At 39.0% G+C, this 20,852-nt stretch overlaps 1 protein-coding gene across 4 annotated transcripts in view; it reads left to right on the plus strand.

Annotated features, from left to right (window-relative positions):
- The window catches only part of OTUD7A (OTU deubiquitinase 7A), a 99,912-nt gene that overhangs the window by 17,734 nt on the left and 61,326 nt on the right, over positions 1-20,852 (plus strand). For 3 of the 4 annotated variants that reach the window (XM_088172430.1, XM_088172432.1, XM_088172429.1), the window contains exon 2: positions 18,248-18,323. The exons of the other annotated variant lie outside the window; for it this stretch is intronic. The gene's annotated coding sequence lies outside the window, so the exon portion shown is untranslated. The remainder of the gene's footprint in view (positions 1-18,247; positions 18,324-20,852) is intronic. 4 annotated transcript variants of the gene reach the window in all.

Consider the following 20,852-nt stretch of genomic DNA (forward strand, 5'->3'; position numbering starts at 1 on the left):
CTATCAGCCAGATTTCTGGCTTGGGCTGTATGGCAGACACACACTGCAGTTCCAGAATCTGTTAGGGATGCTAATCTATTATACTATACCACAGAACCAGTATTGGAAGTGACTCTGTATTCCTTTAATCACTCTCTTTTATTCTTAGCAGCTCAGTGGAATTAAGCTTTGGGCCAGACAGTGACAGCTAGAAGCCATTTATGTGAACTCTGCAGAAAGCTGCCATCATGAAGGGTTCTTTATTTTTATGTGTAATTTGGGAAGAGACTAGTGTTATTTTCCAGTGCTTTGGAGAAACTAATATACATTTCATGAACCATTTTTCTTTCATGCTTCAATGCTATCCAAGTGCAAATGTCAGCAAAATCTCTCATCTCCCACCTCTGTGAAGCCATAAACAACCTCAGTGGTGCCAGTTCTGAGATTTGTTACTAATGCAGTCTTTTTTTTTTTTTTTTAAGTTATACATATCAACAGCCGTACAACAATTCTGTATAGTCATTAAGGCACAAGATACAGAGATAAAAATGTGACTTTCATGAGCCCTGTTGTGGGCAAGGCCCCAGAAGAAAGCAGCAGTCTTGTGTCAGGAGGGTGAAAGGGTAAGGAAGCACAGCCAGAGAATCCCTTGAGGCATGTGCTGATGAACACAGTCACTACACATTTCCCAGATTAACAGAAGTTAGATAGTAAAAAACATGCTCACAGTTCATCAGGGGTAAAAGCTTGCTTTTTCCCTGAAATCACTGGTATAATTTTCATTTCTTCCAAATTATGAGAAGCAGTAGGGTTGTTAAAAGTTCCAGCATGCTGCCTTTCACACGACCTTTTTATCGTAGTTCTGATGAATGGTTTTTAGCAGCAATATTTCACTTTTCTACATGTTAGAAAGGCCAAAGCAGCTTGATGTGGATGATTTGATACAGCTTTATCTGAGGAATATGTATTTCTGTCTAATCAGAAATGCTGTTAATGGTCTACAGCTATTAGATGGCAGATGTGATATCCAGTTTGGGTTGTGTTCTACGTAACAGAATAAATAGACTATATAGAAAATTGTTTAGGACAAAATTAATGGTGTATGTTTCATAGATATTCCATATTTTGGGTGGCTACATTAAGACTCAGTTTGAATAGTTTATTTTTTTCCAATAGGCCAGATTATACAATCCAAAGGAATTTTCAAATACTGAAAACAATAGGCTTTCTAATTGTGTTGGTGTGTTTTTCCTTTAGAAAGAGCTGTTGAATTTGATGAGATGCCTTTCTGAAAGGCAATCAGCTTTGGTATAGGAGATTCCATGTATTGGAGAATGAAATGTGATAGTTAAGGCTAAGTGAGAATTGAATTCAACAGATATTCAAGGAAAAAAACTGAAAGTCAAAGCAGCTGCAGAATGCAAGCCCTAATACTGTAGCTTTCTGAAAGGATGCTGTACAAAAATAGTTGTAAAATATGTTTGTAACAGTGGGAAACAAATATTTTAAATAAACAACTATAAATTTATGACTGAGTCCTTTACTATCCCCTTTTCTGTGGAATTCAAAACTTTCCAGAAGGTTTTGAAAATAAATTCTGGTTTGGTATGTCATCCAGCTAATTTTAAAATTAATTTTATTATTCAAACAAGAATCATTTTGTAATGCAACACCTTAGGCTGGGAGTTTCAGACAGAATTTACTGAATTTTTCAATCTAGTGTACTACAGCAATCTGTGCAACTGTGTAGTTAAAGATGCTATACAAATTCAATAATTAAATGGTAACAGACTCATTTTACTAAAAAGCTTGCTCATCTGTCAGAAATCATTATTTTCCTTTTCTTGGTACACACATACATTTTGCCTACAGTGTGTGGGGGTGGTTTTGCTGTGGGTGTCTGAGAATGTGCTTTTGATTGATGAGCTGAGCTGTTTCTTCAGGTACTGAAGCAAATAACTTTGGATGCAGCACTCCAGAAAGTGCTGCTCCCAAAGAGAGAGGCAGAGAGAGATGCTGCTCCCACAGTGCTCCTGCTTTGCCTTGGGAGCTGGCATTGCAAAAATACCTGCAGCTTTCCACTGCAGCACTGTCTCCAAAACCTGAGCCATGGCTGTGATCAGTGAAAGGTGGATGTAATACAAAAGTAGTGATTCTGGGCTTTGGGGACTGTAAAATGGGATCTTTTAGAAGGATACCTAATAAAATACTCACATTACTGCAGTAGCTTTGATTTAGTAGCTGTTGTGTTTCAGGAAGTTTTTTTGCCTTGTTTTTCTCTAGGAATTGGATGGAGGATTTCCTATAAATAATAATGATATATCTGTTAACTTTCATAATTTGACATAATCTCCCCTTTCCTGTTCTTTTGTTTTCTGTGTCTCAGAAGGATTTCCTCAATAATTTGGTTGATGGAATGAAGGCCAACAAGCTTTTGGGACTGTACAATTGGTAACTTGGTTTACCAGTTTATCTTCAAGAAATATTTTCACCTCTGGCAGTATATTCCCTATTTCTGTCTGTGTTACTCGTTCACCAAGACAGCAACTTTATTTCTCTGGCTATTTTACTGTTAATTTTAGAAGGTGTTTTCTTCTCTTCAAGCTTGAAATATATTTTGGCAGCTAATATCACTCTAAAAGAGAAAGCAGGAAAAATTGGAACATGGCAGAGAACATAGCTGTAGCATGCTGTGTTAAGTTTTGGAATATCAGGAGTCCAAGCAGCTTTTGTCATGTTTGCTTCCTGAAGTTGAGATGAAAAGAGGCTTTTGGTAAGGGTGTGAAGAAATGAATGCTGTGTATTTCCAAGGTTTTCAGCAAAGGAGCACATAAAATATGTGAGGAGCCAGAAGACTCCTGGTTAATCCTTTTCCCACTATCCATTGTCTACAGGCTGGGGAGAGGGGCTTCATTTGGTGCAAATTTTAACAGAGCTGGTTTTCCTTGCATCAATATATTCCTATTTTTGGAATATTTGTCACATGGTCCTACTACCATTTAAAGGAAAAGAATTTCAATAATCGCTCCTATGAGCTATGATCATGAAATTAATTTTACACTAAATTATAAGTTTCCCTCCAGGCTTAGGAACAGTTGACTTTGCAGCTTTCCCAGACAATCTTGTCCACTGTTAGAGAGACAATTGAATCTGCCAGATACAGTACAGTATGCTAAATATTTTGTTATTTAGACACTGGAAAACTCCTGTTAAACTTTCCTAAGTTTACTAGAAGGATGTCTGCTTGCAAAAATCTCATCATTTCTAGTGTCTGTGGTATCACTAAAGTTGCAGTTATTTTGCTCCATCAGTCATTGAGTAAAAAGACCTCTGCAAAAGAGGCATAAACTGCTGTGCCTTTCATTTTGTCAATATCTGTGGGTGTTGGAGGGTTTGGGGGTGTTTTGTTTTGTTTTTAAATTTTATTTTATTTTTTCCAGAGAGGTGGATGCTTTAAAAAATAGCTGGGCTGGCTGTGATAGGGACTCCCTATTTTAGGTGTATATGCAGTGTCAGCATCTTCAGTGAGCAAAATCCTCCTTCTGTTCTTTTCATTTGTTAATATTTGGAAGCCAAGTTACCTGCAGAGCCTGGGTCTCACTCACATCCTCTGGGAGCCAAAGCCTTTCTTTGCAAGATCAGTATTGCAGCAGCCATGCAGCTGTCCAAAGAGCTTTGCCTCTGACATTGAAGTGTCTCATCTAATGAGTCCTCCAATTCTTCAGAGGAGTGGCCAGGAAATAAATAGATTTTTTTTCTAAAAGGAATCAGCATTTCTCTTCCTCTTTGCAGTAGATGGTAGACAAAACATGTAGGCTGATTTTGTGTGATGGGAAGATGTGTGTCTGCTGAGGTGCAGCTCTGCCAACAAACAGAACATAGCAGAGGGTTTTGTTGCCATTTTGACTTCAGAGAGAGAAAATTATACAAGGATCCATTTCATTGCTTGCTGGATACCAATGAACATATTAATCCTTTCTGGAATTAAAACCCACTAATTGTACTCCAATGTTGGGTTACCTGCTTTTATCAATAGTTCCTATTTATATATCAGTTTACATAAGACAAACTTTCTAGGGGTTTGCTAAAATCCTTTTTGAGATGATTTTTCATGCAGTTTTGTTGGGTTTTATTTCAGTAGCACAAAGAAATTGCATATTTTCAGAATATACTTGATAATGAAAATTCACCTTATATTTCCAGCAGTTTGACTGAAAACTGTGTCATGTGTGTTATGCACACAGCAAGGTAAAAACTGTTCTGAAAGTCTGCAGTTGATTTATTTGTACAAGAAGCAAACAATACAGAAATCCATACTGCAAGAGCTACTTTAGCAGAAGACTATGCTTGAAAACCCAAAGACTAAGAAATCAGGAAGTGATAAAAGAAAATTTATCTAGATTTGTAGCTCAGTGTCTTATGTTTACTTATTACAATGCAGCCTGGTAATAGTCACTTATTAGGTCTCAATTTCAAGGTTATAACTTGAGCGTTTCTGACATATCTAAAAAGAGTGACTCCAGAAGATTTTTCAAAATAGAAAAATGTTTTTAAAGATTAACTGACTTTGTTCATCAGTTCCTCTTCCATATCAGTAGATGTGGGGTTTTTTTCTGTTCTGCAGATACTCTTTAGAAGTTTTGCTGGTACTGGTTTAAATAGGAAGGCCCTTGACAATCTTGTTGGGGTTTGTTTAGGAAAGGTTTCTCTGGGGTCAGAGGTCTGTGAAGGCTCACAGCCCACCCACGCAAATGTGAGGGGCAACATTCTGCAGTTTAGAGAGCTCTGTATTTATAACTGGGCTGTTTTCTAGTCAGAAACCCTTTATGAATGAAAAGGAAATTTGTCTGACAGTCCACAGGCTAAAACAGGATGGGTGAATATGTTAAACTTCATTTAATGGTGTCAGTGTGCACACTGCCAGTGAACACTGGGGAATGGAAAAGGAGTGGCCCTGGCTGCCAGGTGTGACTACCAGGGTGTGGACATACACTTGAGAGAGTTAGAAAATTACAGCCTGAAAAATATTCCAGGCTGGAGCTCCTCAGCTCTGTTCCCAGCCTCATAAGCTGGTCCAGCTGAAGGTTAGGGAGAATTTCTCCCAGGGTGATAACTTGGTCAAAATAAAGAGGAATGAATAACAAAGATAGAACAGCTGTTGTGGTGTGTGACCAGGCCTGGGAAAGAGGTGTCTTCTCTGAACCACTCATCTCTGTTCTGCCCTTGGAGTTGCAAGTCATGCTATAAAAACAAGTGTATTTCTGAATAAAATCTGTCTCTCTTTCCTATCATGACAGAAGACCACGTAGCTGTGTTTTATTTCTGCTGCATCTAAAGGGTTAATGCCCCTTTCCACGGCTTCACCAGGGTCCCTGTCCTGACTGCTCCAATGTCCTGTACTGTCACACAGAATCCTGCAGCACCAACCTGAGGCTTTACTGAGCTTTGTAAGACACTTTGTAAAAGTGTATTTTTAAAGCCTAGGGGTAAATCTCATTTATTCTTTTGAACCTGGGTTTCAGTACTGTAGGAACACTGATCTGCCTATATGGGAGGTGAGAGCTGAAATTTCTATAATCTCTTCTTACAAGACAAGCTTTGCAAAAATCATAATTAACTATTGACTTGGTGGGGGGGGAAGGGTAAGAGGAAATTTAATTGTTGCCTAAAATTACCAGAACAGAGAAAAAGACTAATGATAGTAGGAATATCTTTTTAAGCATAGTCATGGTATAATGAGCTCCATGACTTAGAAAATGGAGCTAGATAAAGCAGAATGGAAGCAGATGATGAAATTCTCAGTGGCAAGTTCAATTAACCATCTGGAATCTGGGGAGTTTTCCATCAGCTGAAGTCTTTTAATCAGTGCTGGTTGCCTTCATAAAATCAATGTTGTAGCTGAAATGAATAGAATCATAGAAGTCTTAATGTTGGAAAAGTTAATCAAGTCCAACCTTTGACCAAACACCACCACTTTCATTAATTGTTTTGTGGAGTGCCACATCTGCTCATTTTCTGAACTCATGCAGGGATGGTGACTCCACCACTTCTCTGGGGAGCCTCTTCCCGTGCTTAACCACTCTGTCAGTGAAGAAATTCTTAAATTCTTCCTCATATCCAGCCTGAACCTCCACTGGCACAACCTGAGGCCATTTCCCCATGTCCTGCTGAGTGTTATTTGAAAGAAGAGGCCAGTTTGCTCCAGGGCCACAGTGTCCTTCTGGTGACACTGCCACCCAGCCTGGTGTCATCTGCACCTGGAGTGGCCCCGGAGCTGAGCCCTGGGGGACACCTCTTGTGACCTAGGGGACTGAGCTCCATTCAAACTGCAGCCGTGGGTGTCGTACAGAGAGGTCAGAATTAATTTCTTTGGCTTGTCTTGTGCAAGGGCTAGGCAGTCAGAGACCCCGAATTACATTACTAAATTACTACTTTAACTTCAATTTCATTCTCAAATTTATGAGGCTAAAATGCCAATTTTAAAAATTATATATTTGGAACAAACTTAATTAGTCAAAACTCTAGTAATAAAAATGTCTTGTTTCATTTTTTCCCTTTGTTCATTACAAAACTCTGATGAACCTTTTATTAATCGTTTTCCTTAAAATATTACATATTTATATCTCTAGTAAATGACAGAATCTACTTAGTTTTGAGAAAAATGCAGTGAAGTGGGAGGGAAAAACCCCAGTAAACATCTTTCTGTTGCATCTTTTCAGATGTCCAGGGTGTTGGACATCTACAAAATAAATATTTTGGTTTACTTATGATATGAGTCCAGCTGTAACTTTAATTGTTCTGGTTTATGTTCAGTGAAATTTCAAAATAACAATTCATTGTTAGTTCAGGTTAAAAAAGCAATGTTTGACCAAGTTTTCAGAGTGGGTTGACTGCAGTTCCCTACTTATGATTTTTTTTGTATTATAGATCTTGACAACTGAAAGAACAGTTTTGCTGTTTTCTGGAAACTTTGTATTCCTGTGGTCATTGCACTGAATGGAAGAATTAAGACAAAAGTTTTTTCAGCGTACACATCATTCCATGTGCCTAATTGGATGAGTAAGGAAATTTGTGGATGTTATTTTCAGAGGAAGTGTCTTATGGCATGAGTTTGTTGATGTTGTAAATCACAAACTATTGCCCTTCAAGGCAGCCCATGGACACAAAGCTGTGACCACTGGAGCCTCTTGCAGGACAATGTGGAGCCTTCTGGGCTGTGCAGCTCTGTAGTTGTTGACCCCTTTTCTTTTCTTCCTCATTTTTGCACAGCATTGTATGAATGTTTCTCCACTTGCATGTTTCACCTTCCTTATTCGTTGTGGCAAATTATGGCTGCAATTGAAGAGAACACAAGAAAGAAGAAAAATTCCTTCTCCTTCTGTGTAAGAAAAAAAAATTATTTATGAGAGTGTATGAGAATATGCTAATACATGCTTTCTTTATTTATCCATGCTTGTAAATAGACTTGATTTTTCTAAGAGCTCATTCTTGGCATAGACCTGGATACACTGGAAAAATATACAAGTTCCCTATCATGCAGCTGATCTGTGATTTTGTACCTTGCTGCCATCTGTCCACTGGCACACTGAATGGATAGAATAATAGGGGAAAATTCCAGTTAACTGTGAGCAGCATATAGCAGATATTGGTGGTTTTCTGGTCCATGGAACAGCATCAAGTGCTCTTTGACTTCTTAAAAAGCTCCTAAAAATCTTTTGAGCTTTTCTTCATATGATATTGTATTAGTTCTAAAATATGTTGCAATAACTAAACACAGTTTTAAACTGAATTTAAGAAATCTCGACTGAAATTTGGAGAAAATAATATAAAAATGTAAAGAATGTGTTACTTATCTATATATAGAGAGAAAGAGTATCTACATTTTGCCAATTATCTGGTTTTCTACACTAGTTCAAGGGTTCAGCAGTGATCATTGCTGAAAGCCTCACTCCAGCAGGACTCTTCCATAAGAAACTTTGTGTTTACAGTCAGCCAGCTGACTTGCACATCTGGCTGCAGCTCTCAGGAGCCTGCTCTGTGTGAGCTGTCCGAGTCAGGCAGCACTGCAGCATTTTTGGATGGGAGTGCTTACAGCCCTCAGCTGGGTGTGACAAATGCCTGCAAGGCCAAGAGGAGCTGTGCTCAGGTGGATTTTGGGTCTGCAAGCTGTTCCTTTTGGCTCCAATTGTCTGTGCATTTGGAATAGTCCATGGGGGACAGGATTACCAATGGAGTCAATCCTGGCCCTCTCCAAGTACAAATTTCCATGTTACTACTCTGTGCTGTCTTCATTCATTCAGCACAAGTGTCTTAACTGAGCTCCCAGACAGTTCTTTGCTTATTTTGTTTGGAAATAATTTGCAAACCTTTGTTAGGAAAGCAAACCAAGACAGGAAATGTAGCTAAAACCATGAGGGTGCATTAGTGGGGGGAGTTTGTAAAAACCCTGCTTAGACAGCTGCTCTGGTGGAAGTCCATAATAATCTGCACAAATTCAGCAAAAATCTTGTTTCAGAGTATAATTTTAAAGTTTTCTTTTTCTAGTCCTCTGGAGACATAAAAATACTTTAGGGAAGAATTGATTTCAGTTAAGTTCAGTTTGTCCCCAGACGTGTCTTCAGTGTTTATTCCTTAGATAACACCCCTCTGTTCAGTTCACACAGGGTGGTTTGGTGTCTTTGGCTAATATTATTTATAATGTTTTTCTCCCTATAAACAGGTCATAGAATTGAAATGATGATTTCTTCTGGATGTCTTAGATGGAACATGCAGTTATAGAAGCAGAATTTTGTTTTTACTGTGGCATTGACAGTATTCATAAAAGTCTGTGGTACACAGATGTACACCCTTAAGCTGACAACTTACAGACAAAAAAATCCCTTCTGAAAGATGGTAGGGTTTTCTCCCTTCTGCAAAAATTGCCTTCCTGTGGTTGGGAAATGTTTTTATAAGGGACATGGGGATAATCTGAATCGGGAGCTCACTCTGTCTTGGAATATTGGTCAACATCTGCTTCAGCAATAAAATAACATTTAGAGTGAGAATTTACAAAGGATCTGGAGAATACTGGCAGCCTTTTATTATTTATTTTTGAGGATGAAGCTATAGAGAAAAAGTGGTTTTATTTTCTTCTCTTGGTAAGCACACACAAAAACTTCTAAGTTTTAGGGAAATTAAAACCAATCAATTAGCATTGTAATACAGTGAATTTTTCCATCTGTGTTCTGAAGATTTTGATATCCTTAGAGTGATAATTCTTCCCTTCTGAAGCCATGCCAGAATGACCAGTGCTTTGGAAGCTCAGCCTCTGCCCAAGAAGGGCATTCTGTCCTGCTCCAGTGATTTGTTCTGTGGGTTTGTGTGTCTGGAACTCGTGTGAGCTTGGTTCTTATCTGGTGCTTTGTGAAGTCTTTGGTGAATTGCCTGGGAATTCCTGCCTGTAGTGACTCTAATGAAGCTCACTTGGAGGCACAGTTCCTCTAGAGATGCAGAGAAATCCTAGATGTGGCCAGCATATGCTCAGCTCAGATGTACCATGGATGTGCAGGAGGAGAGATTTGCACATGGAGAAATTGCCTGAGATGGGAACTTGGTGTCCTGTCTGACCTAAATATTCAGTCTGTTTTCTGACAGGACAATCATAAATGGCAATGGAAGTAATTAAAGCTTTCTTCCCATATTCAGTTTGCAGTGCATCAGGTTCTGGAGAACCTAGGTAGAGATAATGGGGTGGGGAAGGGACCACACTGCAGAAGGCAGCAGCTGGACCAAGCCAGTCTTTACCTGTTACCTGAGTAATTGCAGAGCCATGATTTAGAGATGAAAAAATTGCATGTTCATCTAGAAACCTCTTTTTCTGGAAAAAACTCCACAGATTCTTGAGAAGCACAGTGCAAATCATGAGGACAATTTGGGATCCCCATTCTAGGTTTTTTGTTCTGAACTACTTGGTCTGCCTTGAGCAGCATCAGACATCAGGAAAATCTGGCTATTCTATTCAAAGTTTATCTCAGCTGGCTCTTTGCTGAAGCTATTTATGACTTTTGTAAACGTTATTGCAATGATGATCTGCAGTGTGTCCTCACATCTGCTTGAGTGTTAATTAGTTTGTTGTTGTATGTAATGTATTAAAAGCTTTTCTGTTCCATTTAAAGTTTAAAGTGTAATTCAATTCTTATGATGCCCCACATGGAAGGCAGAGTTACAGAGCAGGAGGTTGGGATGTGCTATCCCTTTCCACTGTGTTGCTGCCTTGGCATATTTTCTATTTGACATCTTTGGTACATGAGTGTCAAAAAGAGATTGAAAGACGACAAAGAGATTTTGTTTTCTCATCTTCTGTATTAGGCATCCCACTCTCCTCTTATGGTGGGTTTTTCTGTTTCAGTTTGTGTCTCAGCAGGAAATATTCCAATTAACTTACATCACAGATGTACCTTGTTGAAGATGAGCGTTCATTTTGCCAGGCACTGATGCAGTTTTATGTTTAAGTTTTTTTAAAACAGCAATGCCCTCTCTTTTTTCAATTTAATGTAAAAATGCTGTAACTCTGTAGTAATTGAAACTGTTTATAGTCAGTTGTGGTGTTTCCAGCCTATTGCTCAATTCCCTTCCAGCTGTAACCCCATTGTATTTTCTGACTGCTGAAATTGGGGCTGGTTTTCTCCTGTGCTGCTCAGTGTCCTCCCAGTCAGTGACACAGTTGCTCAGTTGGAGGTTTAGGCAGGCACAGTTCTGTTCATGACTTGAACAGGTTTTTACTTCTGCAGGATGACAATCTTTCTATTGAATGTTGGCCTGTGTGCACAGTGCATGTGTTTCTGCTTTGTTCACATGTAAAGATGCTCTGCCAGTATCACTATGGAACATCTTGATTTTTTCTGGAAGAATATTTTGCTGATATTTACAAGTTATATTTAAGTTGCTGTATATGTGGTTCTTCAGTCAGCTGACAACAAAGTTTTAGTCTTTTAACTAACAGAAGATTATTTTTCTTTCAATGAAAGGTAGTGTTGATGAAACTTTGCCAGGTCAACCTTGGAAATGTTTTGTCCTGGAGTAGTATTCAGTCACTTGTAGTCAAGGTAAAGTTACTTTATATTCCCTAAAGACTATGGAAATATCTAGATTATGAGGCAATAGTGGTTTTATGTTGCACTTTCTGTTCTTTCTAAACAGCCCATAACTCATCATTCTCCAACTGTCTTGCTCACAATATGCATTTCAGACAAAATGCAGTCTAACAAACAAGTGCAAAAAGAGCTTAGCTTGAAAAGGTAATAGTAAACATCATACTCAGTTTAGTTTTTGATGGATTTCTGCTGTTGGCCAAGCTGTTATGTTGAAAAGTTGAGCTTCCTTAAATTACGTTACTTACATCTTGTCATTGTGTTTGAATCACTGTGATCTGTAGTTCTAGTGAGGATTTTGTTCTCTGCTTTGGTCTTTGTGCAGCAGTTCAGACTCTTTACTTTGTCTAACACTATAGCAAGTGAGTGTATTTTGAAATGTTGTCTTTGGTTATTTGACAGACTTCATGTGTAGAGTCTTGGGTACTTCCAAAGTGCCTCTGTAAATGGCTGCTTGCCCTGATAGTAATTGCACATATTTTGGGTGTGCAGCAGGAACAAACCTGAGTGGGGTGGAGTTCAAGACACCTGGCAGTGTTCCCTTTGTCACAGTGCCAAGGGGACAAGTGACAGGCTCACCTGGCCTGTCAGTGGAGCAGGGGAAGCTGTGGCTCTAAACACTCTGCCTTTTGTCATTTCCACCTCTGTCACTGTGTGTGTGGGCTGTCTGGGAAAAACCCTCTGAAGAGTTTCTCAAGATATTGCAGGTTAAATAAAGGCACAAAATCAATCCTTCTGGAAGGCTTGGGAAGTGAAATGGAACCTTACAATCATTTTAGGGATTATTGTAATTTTTTCTCATTGCATTTTGTTGTATACTGCTTCATGCATGGGATGTGACACTAGAAAGAGCTATTTGTCTTCTGTTGCATTTAATATTCTTTCTGCTAGAGGAGGAAGAATAGATAGATGATAAGTTCAGGGGGATAATATGGAATGTCCTCTGGAAAACTTCATATTGGTTTCTGCCACACATGGTGCCATAACACACACAATAATTTTAAAATAAAAAGAGAAAAGAGACAAACAGAGATACAAGAATGGTAGAAGTACTACTTAGGATATATATTTTTAATTAATGCCTCTTATTTTTTGATGGAAATTATTAAAGCAAGGGCTGTTTGTTATAAACAAATTTCCCATCCCCCACTGTAAAAATGTAGAATGTCTTTCTCTTTCTTCTGCTAAAATATCTGAGGCTCCGTGAAATCAGCCTGTGGAGAAATTAAATGAAATGTTACATTTCTGTCTTGTCAGATGTCTGTCAGCTGCTAGTAAGAAAAATATTGAATAAATCCTTTAGGCTCTAACTGCATGGTTTACCATAGGGTTAGGGATAAATGTGTGTCTAGTTCTCTGTTTTAAATTGACAGCTTCTCCCAAATGGGGAAAAAATGGTGGTAGGGATGTTAAGAAGAGATCTATATTATCTAGAGATAAAAGTATGTATATTTCTATCTATAAATATATCCATAATACACAGGCATATAGACAACATAGATGCAGTATAGATGTAATCTACTTATATGTTGTATATGGATTCTATAAACATGTGATATCTATATACATTTTAATGTGTACATAACATTTTCTTTCTGTCCATAAAAACTCACTCGTATTTTTTATATATATATAATGCCTTTAGTCTAATGCATTTGATTTCTACTTACTAAAATATTTGCTCATTTCTTTGCATGTTACTTGATAAGCTGCTCAAAAATTATAGCAGATGTGGGGGGGATTGTGCTCCTTTTTATTAATGGATAGAACAGTTGGCAAATAATCAGTTCTAGGGATTGAAGTAGGCAGTTCATCTACAGAAAATAATATTTTTCTTACTGTCTACATTTTCTAATGGAAAATATGGAAATAATTTCTCTGACTTGAGCTGAAGAATATATGAAGGAGATAACATAAGAAATCTGTGATAATCTTACGTACACAACTCTCTAACATGACATTTAATTTTTTCAGTTTATTGCAAGGTTACATTTCTTGCAGTTTGCATTAGGTGCTTCATAATATTGACTTCCTTAAATCTTGCAAAAGACTTAATTCAATGAAAAAGTAAAAAAAAAAATTTCTCTTTATTGGTTTCTCCTAATAGTTTAAAATATGAAAGAAGAAGTGGAGATTGGGGAATTGTTTGGTTAATAGGTTGGTTGGTTGGTTTGATGGTGGATGTTTTTTCATCTTTTTAAATGAGTTTTGATACCAACTACTGTGCCAATACATGTCTGTGGGCTATACAGCAGAGCAGATCCGAGGAAATTCTTAGTAGGAAAATTTACAAAATGTACTCTGTGTTTGCTGGTAGGCTTTAGTAACAGATCACATTTGTCACTAAGCTTTACAGTACTTTCCATGTGTAAATATATTTTCTTTAATGCATTCTGGCCTAGAAGTTGTGTCTCAGATGGGAGAATTAATTAGGTGGGGAATTCCAGGGCTGGAATAGCAATGTAATGTCAATGGCGAGTAAATCGACTTCTCTTCAGCTGACGTTAAGTTCTTTTTAAGATTAGTATAATTAGTCTCATTTTGTAGAAGCCGATTTGGAAAAGCAGAGTGGCTTGCATGGGTTTGTAGGAGCCTTTGGAAGCACACGTGGGCCGTGCTGGCAGCACCGGGCTGTGGGTGCCAGTGAAACCTCCCTTGCCATGGGGCAGCTCCGGGCGTGCCACTGTAGGAGCGCTTAACATAGGGATCCACGCCGTGAATTCATGGCCCCTTTACTGTGTTTAGATGTGCCTGGCATTTCTCTTTCCTTCCACTTTTTTTGATGTTGTCCTGGACAGCTGGAAGCATTGAGGAAAAGAGCGATTTGAGGCAAGTGTTGTTTTGTGTCCCATTGAAACGCAAGTGGCTCTTAATGTGTCAGATGTGCAAGCAGGAGGAAAAGAAGAGAGAAATGTGTGAGCAGAGGTGAAAAACTGTCATTGCTCTCCACTACTCAATAGGCAGAGTAGGCTGATATCATTGTGGCCACAGGGACAAAAAAACCCCAGAGAGATGCTAGGCTTGATTACATCACTTCATAAAATGGGCTTTGCTTTCCTCTCTGCACTACCAGCTTTGATGCAAACGCTGATGTAATGCAAGAACACTTAGCAGAAGTGCAAAACAACCATGTTGTAATTTTTTTAGCTTCAGAGAGGATTCTTTGTTATTGAAGGAACGGTGATTGTGTCACTCCTTTCAGTAAGTACCTTTTATAAGAGTTGACTCGATGACATTCAGCTGGACTGGCAGAGACATATTTTCATTCATTGATGCTGTTTCTAGCACAATCCGGAGTTGAAATAGAAAATTTTGCTTCTTCACCTTCTTTTACACATACACAGGAACTTGAATAGAGAGGAATGGATGTCCTGCATTATTTTAACGCACTGAAATATGCAAATAGACTTTCTTTTTTTGTTGTTGAACTTCGTGCTTATTCTGCCAATATATATGAGAATTTGAATGGGTCCTACTAAGAATGCTTATCGAAGCAGGGTTCCCATCTTGCTGCAGTGGATTTGGCTCAGTTAGAGCACCTAGATTGGCCAATGTTGAAAGAGCTGCCTTTGCAACTTGTTTCGGGAGCATGGGTAAATAAGGCTCTGTGCCCTTACTGAGATATTTGTAAAATGAGAGCTTAAATGTGTTTTGATGTAGATTAATGATACACAAGCACATAGATAGTGTAATGAACTTACCTTGCTGTTTAGTTAGCATGTTAATTGTGTTGCAGGACTCTTTACTGTCTTTGTAAATGGTAGCTGTCAGTGTAAAATTGGTTATCCTGTACATCACATCTGAATTTCATACTTTACCAGCATGGTTTGAGAAATGTTTAGAATGTGGTTTTCACAGGGACTGAGAAGATGTGTACTGGGGAATGCCCTTAATAAAAGGGAGCCATTAAGGGTGTTGTGAAAATAATATTGATTTAGCACGTGAGAAATAACAGTAACTATACTATTTAGCATAATAAAAAATGTGGAGGAGGAGTAGGAGGGTAATTTTTGGAGTAAATTTTTCTTCACATTGTGAAGAAGTGAGTGCATCCTGGGTCATTTTGCCAATTAAACCCTATAATTGTGTAAGCATAAAACATCAGCTTGGAACAGTTAATCTGAAATGTTGGGCATTTGTCCCTTAAAACTCTGTCTTGCCTGCTTTTGGAAAAGTAGAGTTAGGCAGTTTAAAATTTTGTTTCTTGTGCTATAAACATAGTTAAGGACTTTCTGTTAATATCGTACTAAAAATCATCAGACAGTTCTGTTGTTAACAAGATAAAATATTTTTTTTATGTATTTCATTCTCATATGAGGAAAAAGCTCACATCTGCCCACAAAATTTACGGTTTTCCAAAAGATATAGGAAAATGATATTAAGAAAAAAGAAAAGGAGGATGGGTGAGAAGCAAGCATTCAAATTTCCATGGAAGCTCTGTGTTTATGTAAAGTACAGCAGCTGCACTGCAAATTCCCCTCTCTGGATGACCTCAGTTCTGAACAAGACAGACTGTTCTGGGTGCAGGTGTGATTACTGAATTATTTGTTCTGTTTTAGTGTCAGTCAGTTACAGAGAAGTATTATGGGTAAAATTTGTATCCACTGAATAAAGTGAATTGGTAGATTTGGTATTCCACAGTTCACTATGTGCCTTCCTGCTATTGCAGAAATAGTTTATTTTATTCTGTTGAATTGCATTAGTTAAATAGGACAGACAAGAGGAAGTGACTCCAGCAACAACCTCTGAATACATCAGGCAGGCAGAAAGGCAGGATTGCACTGAAGATGGTGCTGGACATAAAAGACAGTTTTGACAGCTGAATTAGGATTTTTTTTTCAAGAGGTTTGTATATGTTGTTGGAATTGAGAATTTTAAGTTTCTTCTCCATGCTTCTTGAGAAGCAGAGCTGTGAGAAATGCTCACTCCTAACACATGCATCCATTCAGCCTTGGTTTGAATGTGATTATTCTTGTGAACTTGCCAGCAGTGTTCTGACCTACCTTAGATCACATTGGTCCTTGCCAGGTGTCTGTATTTATTTATGTTCTGTGTGCTTTTTATCTCTTACCAGTTTATGCAGTTTTATAGGAAAATCCTTTTCTTTCATTCGTGTTTGGTGTAGCCTGCCAGAGAACAGGACTAATGTACTGAAACAAGGCTGCTTTTCTCACCCTTGTCTCCAAGCAGACAGGTGCAGTCCGACTGGGGAACCTGGGTTCCTGCACTCCTAATGTGCAGCATGTCAGCTCTGCAGGGTCTTGGAAGGCTCAGCACAGATCTAGAACCCACAAAAGCGAGTCCTTGTAGAAAAATGGATGTAGTTTTCTCAAAAAAACTAGCAAATTCAGTCTCTGCTTTGGCAGCCATTTAAGAGAACTATTCCCTGTAAGATGTGTGACTTCAGCAGCCAAACTTGCACTTCTAGGAGGTTCTCCCTTTTGTTGCTGAAAGGGCAATAAAAGGACAGAGCATTTCAGGTGAGTGGTAATCCTGTAAGGGTTAAGGAGTGATGGCAACGGTGCCTTTATGCATCCACTCTTCTGATCCTGCTCTCTTCAAACATGGTCCTGACAGGGCTGGCTTCGTGTGGGGCACAGAACATTAGTACAGAAACGTGTGTGAGAATTTGGAAACGTTTTTTTGAAAGGAGAGGAGATTAAGATTCCTATGCAAAAAAAAAGTACTCATAAACACTTTTGTGTTGTGTTTAATGAGCTTGCCATTATGCTATGTGCTTTAAGTAAAAAATAGATGGAAAATGGAAGGACATTTGCTGAGACTGATTTTAGATACTGATCTTGTTTCTGATCCAGTGCAGTTTCTTTAAATGGTCTAATTGAAGGCATATAGAGAACCAGATCAGATATCTTTGAGGATTAACAAGGGTTTTAGGTGAGTAGTGAATGATAAAAAGGTCAAAGGAAGGTGTAATCCAGTGCACTCATGCTAAGCATGATTCACCTGAGCATGAGAATTGCCTATTTTTCTCTTAAACCATCTGAAGCAGATAGATCTTCCTCATGAAATTGGTAATGCATTCATGGTGGGACTTGGAAACACATCAACATTTCTAATGGTGGGAAGTAGTGGAAGAGGGATTTGGCAGGGTCGAGGACAGCTCAAACACCACCCACTGCTGTTGGTGTTGGGAGTAGTGAGACACTGTGGTAAACAGCTGGGATTTCTCTGAGTCATTCATTCTGCATTCCCACCTCATCCCTCTGTCTACCTGCGTGGGTGGCCAGGTACGTTTCTAGGCAAGAAAGTCATTAAAATTGATGTCACATCTGACAGTCACGTTATGGGGGAGAGGGGACATGATTGCATCTTTTTCTTACCTGTTTTGGAGCCATGTTGCACTCACCTGCATGTTGTACGTGACCATCAGTAAACAGGGTAGGGGAGCAACACAGAGATAGCCAATTATTGTCCCTTTTGGGGATACCATAGCTTCTATCTTCAGTCTCACCTGTCTGTGGCATACCAGGCACTAGGCTGCACATCCCTATTAAGGTGCAGGAAGGGTCTTTTTCAGAAACAGAACTGTGAGTATCTTTGTATCGTTGTATTCATTTGCCCACCTGCTTTCTGCGGGGTGGATGGTGGTTTTAGGTCCCCAGCAGTTGATCTGAGCAAGGATATAAAGATTAGGGGTGGTACAATTGGGGACATGTTAACTTGAGCAGGTAGGAGGGCTTGTGCTTGAATCAATTGTGCCTGCTGCTCAGAAAAACTGGTGCAATAATAAAGCGTCAAGGCTGGGTGTCTTGGAGCTTGATGAAGGTCACAAGTCAGAGTTCACAGTGTTCACTGACAGCCTGTGTCTGTTAACACCAGGGCTGGACATTTGCTTCAGAAAAGGCACCTCCATGTAGAAACTTAGGGCAAGGTTGCTAACCTGGAATAGTATTTTGTCTAAGTGTTCTTTTGTTAGATGGTGTAAGGAAGAGCAAAGGGTCATCCTGCTTCTATTAATAATAAAATCTGACTCATCTGAGCCCAGGAAGGCCAGCTGGAAGAAGATACTGAAACCCTCTATGTAGCATTCAAACAAGTTATATATAACTTGAGATAAATAAGAATTGTTTCTTTGTGATCCTTGAACTTGTTTGCATGTTTCTCATTTGTTCTTTCAGGTAAGACAGTGAAGTCTTTAACTGCTCCAGAAGAAGTGAGTCTTGAAAGAAAATGTCTCTGGCAAAAAAGTACCAGGTAACACTGGTAGTGGGGAAGCTTCTTTATTTTAAAAATATTTATCTGAACCAACCTTGATGAAATGAGTTACACCTGAATTTGAAGTTACAGGTTCAGAGGAAGGAAATCTTGAGCTCTTAGTCACTGAAACCAGAAAATTGCCTGCTTTTCGTTTTTATGTAAAGTGCTACTGCTTTTGATATGCAAATGGTGCACTGTACTCTGTAACCTCAGTCTTCTAGAGAGCAAAAGGAAGGGCAGAGAAAATGCGTGTGATGCAGGAATTCAAATTATATTGAGACAGGGTTCCTACTCTCTTTCACAATGCAGTCCTAAATTCCAATAAAGCACAAAGAGATCAAATCAGCTTGGATTCTGAGGGCAAGGATTGTCCTGTGTTTTAAGGGGCATTTGATAATTCCTGCGTGCCATGAGTATAAAAGGTAACTGACATGACTGAATGGTAAAGTAGCTGGAGCAAGCAGTAATAGATCTGAGTGGGTTGTAACCGAGTGACAGCTCATCATATAATCATCATGTTTTCCACTTAGAGCATCTCTGAAAAACAAGAAAGATGGTTTAATTCTTTTTGGTTTTCCTCTAAAAAGAGATTTTGAGTAATTGTCTTTTGGAAAACCTTCATTGACATCTGGGCTATAGGTACCTATTTTGAGTGATAGAAGAGTTATTGCCTGTGGTTCAAAATATATTCTCTCTCACACACACCCCCCTCATTAAATCATAGGGAGAATTTCCCTTAGTCATTTTTCTTTTTCCTTAATTGCCTTCTCTTGCACAGAGGTCAGGCTGGCTCTGCTGGCATTTCACAGTGCAGAAGCAATCACTGAGGAAAGCACAGATTTGTGCATGTTTTGGTGTTTTTGATGTGCCATTCTTCCTCCTGCCCATGTCTCACCCCTGAGGAGCTGCCAGAAGAATCCTAGGTGGGCACAGATGGAGCAGCTGAGTGGCTCTTTGAGGGCAGCACCCATGGCTCAGCTGTACCGTGGTGGGGAGCCCAGCCATTGTCTCCTCTTCTCCCTCCATCCTCAGTTCCAAGAAGCTGATTGAGAGAAACAATGGCTCTGTGATTATATATAAAGCAGTAGCAGGTTCCCAGTTTTTACAGGAAGCTCTCACTAACCTCTTAAGTCAGTCTTTTTTTAGTATTATCAGGAGAATGGCAACTGGGAAATGGCTTTATTAGGTGAAATAGGATTTAAAGGAAAATGGGTCTCATGAGATGAAGCGAAAATCAATAGGAGATTGCACTTTATGCTGTGAGTCTTTAGGAATCCATATGTCCTGTGTGGTCTGATTTTGGGTTGGGATCTTGTCAGATTTTGTATCCAGATGTGTGCTTTGCAGTTAACAAAATACGATTCTTTTAAAAGTGAAATTGCATTTATTATTTGTAAAGGTGAAGCTGTCCCTATGAACTTGACGAAGTGTTGTAAAAATGTCTTGAAGGGTGAAGCTATGGCTGTGTTTTCCTGTGAAGTCAGCAAACTGTGTGGTGGATGCAGTGTAAGAGAGCAACTTCAATTGTTTGCTTTTGTATTCTTTCAGAAGGGGTAGCTCTGTTAGCAGCAGTGCATTCCTCTGAATTGCTAAAGTTTGTGCAGCTCTCTAGCAATAGATTTTCCTACTGCAGCCCATCACTGAAGTGTCTGTATGACTGTAAATTGCTTTGTTGATGGCTTTCAGTGACTATTGAGAGGGTTGCTTGTGTATAAGATTCAGAAATTTAGGGCAGATAAGTTAGCTAGAAACCATCAGAAATTAGGAATATACATGTCAAAAGTCATTCATCTTCTGCCACTTAGGAATGAATGAATGAATGAAGGACATACATTCTCATTTAATGGAGAATTCTGAGCTCTCAGTGGCTAGGGGGGAAAAAAGATACTTATTTAATAGTGTTTTTAAAAGATGAATATGTTCAATAGAGTGTAGGTGTTCACAGTACTGGGGAGGCAAAAACAGGCTTTATGATCTTGTATTTATTTCTCAGTCATGTTTACAGACCACTCAGACAATCACCAGAGCAGTTATCACCAGGTGGCCCAAACCAGTGCAGAGAAGGAAGAGGAATCCACCTGTTCAGACCTTCTGGGTTTTAGCATCATCTTTGAGTCAGTGCAGATGACTTTTGCTGCGAAATTGCTATAAGGCAGATAGGTGGAGACTGGGAATAATACCCGTTGTTTGTTCAGTTCAGATTGTACCTATTTGATTTCAAAAGATCAATGTTTATCAATAATTGATAAACTTGAGATTTGATATCTTTCTAGCGTGGGCCTGGGAAAGTGCCTTTGCTTTTTGTGATAAAGATCTATGTGTAGTGTGCAAGGTCTTGATTAAAAAGAGAGTTTTCCCTTGTAAAAAGGTGTCTCTAGCTTTTGGCCAGTCAAACATTTGCTGTGTTTTCTGTGACTTGATGCTGTTACTACAGAGGCTGACACATAACCAGAGAGCTGCCTCGAAGTGACACATGTTCTGGGAGCTAAAGGGACTGTACAGAAAACTTCTCAATGTCTTGCTGAT

This window comes from Sturnus vulgaris, chromosome 13 (assembly GCF_052056855.1).
Source record: "Sturnus vulgaris isolate bStuVul1 chromosome 13, bStuVul1.hap1, whole genome shotgun sequence".
Taxonomy (NCBI): Eukaryota; Metazoa; Chordata; class Aves; order Passeriformes; family Sturnidae; genus Sturnus; species Sturnus vulgaris.